Consider the following 4,529-nt stretch of genomic DNA (forward strand, 5'->3'; position numbering starts at 1 on the left):
AGAAAAGACAGACATGAACATGAGTCATTCTCACACATATCCATATGATAAAACATCCACAGTCATGTATAAAGAGCATTGTTTTGAGAGGCCAAGGCTAAGGAGGGAAGCAGTCAACACAAATCGAAAGACTACCAAATGAATTAATTATATCTGAGATGGGACATAAGCAATGCTTAGAATTTCAGCAGGCAGAAAAAAAAAATAAAGGACAACCCAATCTATAGAGAAAAAGATAGCCAAACTCACAAATATGGAAAAGTAGGGTGAGATGAAGAGACAACAAATGGTCGAGAATAACTGGAGCATGGAAGGAACACTTTACTTTGTCCGTGTTGTGTTTGTGTTCACTTGTGTGTCAGCGAGTGCTTTTTGTGCATTTCTTGCACGGACACCCCATTCCTTACCCAAAAGTATTTCAGTTGCAAAGTGCCAGTCTTGGACTTAGAAAACCTAAGATCCAATCCCAGTGACTGTGTGATCATGAGTAAGCCATGTTATCTTTCTGATTTCCTCTTCTTTCTGTAAAGAAGACAATCATATCTTACAGAAGAGTCCGAGTGTGCAGTGAGATAATGCCTTTGGAAATATACCACACAGTAAAGGCTGTGGAAATGCTTACAATCTTTCCTGGGACTTAATAGGTGCTCACGAAAGGCTTTGTTGTTTCCTAAGTCAGTACGACTACAGCCACAAATCTTTATGTAATTTCAAGTTACCAGTTTCACTTGACAGTATCATCAGAGATCACTCTGTCACAGCAAAATAGAACCCACCATTATTCTTCTAAACAGATTTAGTCTGCACAAAGGAATGACACAGATATCAACATCATCTATAATGCTTAACCATATTTTAATTTTTGGCTTGAGATTTCTGTTAAGGAAAGATGCTGTATCACTTTTATTAAAAAAATCACAGCATCTAACATAGCTGTTATCGCTTTCTACAGGAATATTACAGTTTATGAAAGTTCAGGCTAGCACTATAAATTCTTAAAATTGAGAAGGATAAAAAGAAAGTGCAGAGAGGATAAAGGAATAGTTAAGAGGTGATGCAATTTCATTTCCTCTCCATGTCTAGGGGACATCTCCTGGAAAATGCACAAGAATTTCAAGAATTGAAATAAGAGATTTACTGTTTTAAATTCATATATAAACATAAACTTAAAATATAGATTTAATAAAGACTCTATTACTTAAATCTCCAATTAAAATGTTTGGCGTTTATTTTTGCCGAGAGTGCCATTTTAGTATATAAAACATCAGAAATACACAACCACTCTAAGTGTTACGTAATAGAATGTTTCTGGGGACAGCGATTCGGGTGTGACGCGAGCGCGGCCGCTCCCGATGCGCTCGTGCCGCCCCCGCCGTGCTCCTAGGCAGCCGTTGGCAGCCGTTGCTCGGCCGGTTTTGGTAGGCCCGGGCCGCCGCCAGGCCTCCGCCCGAGCCCGCACCCGCCATGGACGACTACGCAGATCTTTCAGATACCGAGCGGACCGCCCTGCTGCTCCGGTACAACATCCCGCACGGGCCTGTAGTAGCATCAACTCGTAGGCTTTACGAGAGGAGGATCTTCGAGTAGGAGACCCAGAGGCGGCGGCTCTCGCCCCCCAGCTCGTCCGCTGCCTCCTCTTATCGCTTCTCTGACTTGAATTCGACGTCAAGGGATTCAGATATGTGTGATCTTCCCAAGAAAGAGGACGCCTTACTCTACCAGAGGAAGGGCTACAATGACGACCACTATGAAGAGAGCTACTTCCCTACCAGGACTTACGGGGAGCCCGAGTCTCCGGGCCCGTCCAGGGGCTTCCGCCAGTCTGTAACTTCACTCCCAGATGCTAACACTTCCCACCACCAGGTGCGTGATGACGATCTTTTGTCGTCTTCTGAAGAGGAGTGCAAGGATAGGGAACGCCCCATGTATGGCCGGGACAGTGCCTACCAGAGCATCGTGCACTACAGCCCTGTTTCAGCCTCTGGCCTCCGGGAGCTCCCTGGACCTGTCCTATTATCCTACATCCTCCTCCACCTCTTCTATGTCCTCCGCATCATCTTCCTCTTCATGGCTCACCCGCCGTGCCATCCGGCCTGAAAACCATGCTCCTGGGGCTGGGCTGGGCCAGGATCACCAGGTCCCGCTCTGGGGCCAGCTGCTGCTTTTCCTGGTCTTTGTGATCGTCCTCTTCATTTACTACTTCGTGCAGGCTGAGGAAGGCAACCCTTTCCAGAGGGAGCCGTGAATCTGGGCTTCAGAGCCAGGTCTTCTGGGGAAGTCCTGGCTGACTGCCTTAGCAGTGGGGGAACCAGAGGAGCCACATTCAGATTTATGACTCACAGAAACTGCGATTAGAAATGTTTATTGTTTTAAACCTCTAAATTTTGGGACGAGTTGTTACACAGCAATGGATAACTGCAAAGCAGATGAGAATCTCCAAAAACATTTGGGAATGTAGCATCCAAGGATGTATAAGCTTCTTGTACTGATTTGCCTTGAAGGAATATTGAGGAAAAATCCCTCTCCCTAATCTTCCTTACTGTCTACACACATATAAACCTTCAATTAAAATGGGCCACAAAACTGTTCCTGCACTTGTCAGAATTTTTTGTTGGTTCATAACCATATTCATGCTGTTAAAAGATCAATCTTTGAATCAGTTTAAAAATCTTTTGCAAAGCAAACAAAACAACAGGGTAAAGACACAAGCCACCTCATGGGAGAAAATACTTGCAAATTATATATTTGAAAATGGGTTAATATCCAGAACATATAAGGAACTTAAATAACAGCAGAAAAAAATTAAAATGGACAAAAGACTTTATTAGACGTTTCTGTAAAGAAGACATACAAATTACTAACAGGTACCTAAAGAAAGTATCAACATTATTAACCATCAGGAAAATGCAAATCCAAACCAAAATGAGTTACTATCTCACTCAAATTAGAACGGCTATTATCAAAAAGAAGAAAGAAAACAAGTGTTGATGAAGATATGGGGAAAAGGGAAGCCTTACACACTGCTAGTGGGAATGTAAATTAGAACAGCTAATATGGAAAACAGTCTGAAGTTTCCTCAAATAACCAGAACTATAGCTAGCTTATGATCCAGCAATCCCATTACTGGGTATATATCTAAAGGCAATGAAATCAGTACATCAAAGAGATACTTGCATTCTGATGTTTACTGCAGCACCATCCACAACAGCCAAGACTTGGAATCAACCTAAATGCCCGACAACAGATAAATAAAGAAAATGTGGTATATCTACACAATGGGATACTATACAGCCATAAAAAAAAAAAATAATGTTATTTGAAACAAAATGGACAAACCTGAAGGAGATAGATTAAGTAAACTAGGCCAGGAACAGCAAAATGAATACCACATGATCTTATTCATATGTGGAATCTAAAAAAGAGTTGATCTCATAGAAATAGAGAGTAGAATAGTGATTACAAGAGTCTAGGGAGTGGGTGGAGAGGGGAGGATTAGGAGAGATTGGTCAGTGGATACAAAGTTGTGATTAGATAGGAAGAATAAGTTCTGTTGTTCCATTGCACAGTAGGGTGATAACAGTTAACAGAAGGGTGTTGTGTATTACAAAGTTGCTGGAGCAGGGGAGGTGCTGGGTGTTCTCATTATGCAGAGATGGTAGATGCATGAGGTGATGGATATGCTAACTACCTGATTTGAACCCTACAATGTATAGATGTATCAAAACATCAAATTGTATCCCATAGATATGAATAATTACAATGTGCCAATTACATTTCTTTAAAAGAAAGGTCAATCCTTGAAGTAAGAAGCAAACAAGAATGGAGAGGTTCACATATAATCTTCACTAATTAAATAATTAAAGATATAGTTCATCCACAGGCACAGTCCATTATGACCCTGATGAAGAGGCTAAATGGCTGTGGCTTCAACTATCCTCACAACCAGTCAGCAACTGAGTGCTTGTGTCCAGAATTCTCTTCTCAGCACTGGTTAGAAGAGACTGATGTGATAATGCGAAATGTATCTCACCTCAGTTCAATGATTCAGTCTGGACATGTAGAGACATGAAGCTTTACACTAATTCCTCCACTTTGAGTTAAACCTCTAAGTCCAGAGAGAGGAAAACATCAGGCTTGCTAGCAGTCAGCCCATGGACAAAGAAGAGCATATTTGGGAGGAACCATGAAAACTCAAAACCTTTAAATACTTTTTGGGAAAAGAAAAAAAAAATTTAAAAAAGGACCTGGGATTTTCATTAAGGCCAACATTTTCAGAAGGCTGGCCATTCTCTGCAGAGATTCTGCTACTATATGCCAAAGGATTCTTTGTTGTCATTGCAGGGGAGGGTGTGTTTATTTTAAAGCTTTCTCAACTCACTGCTTGTACCTCACCCATCTGGGGTACTTTCTCGTGCCTATGTGCAATATTGTGGAAGTAGTACGTCCAGGTTTCACCACCTTGAAACAAAAAAGCCCTACCCCACAGTATGGCAACCACGACTTCCTGCTTTCCTAAATGGGCAGGAAGT

At 41.8% G+C, this 4,529-nt stretch overlaps 1 pseudogene across 1 annotated transcript; it reads left to right on the top strand.

The window, feature by feature from the left end:
• Positions 1-1,316: 1,316 nt before the first annotated feature.
• Positions 1,317-2,306, top strand: LOC105521048 (annotated as a pseudogene). Its single transcript, XR_001003210.1, has one exon. The product of XR_001003210.1 is annotated as an emerin pseudogene (transcript).
• Positions 2,307-4,529: the final 2,223 nt, after the last annotated feature.

This window comes from Colobus angolensis, unplaced genomic scaffold (assembly GCF_000951035.1).
Source record: "Colobus angolensis palliatus isolate OR3802 unplaced genomic scaffold, Cang.pa_1.0 Scaffold394, whole genome shotgun sequence".
Taxonomy (NCBI): Eukaryota; Metazoa; Chordata; class Mammalia; order Primates; family Cercopithecidae; genus Colobus; species Colobus angolensis.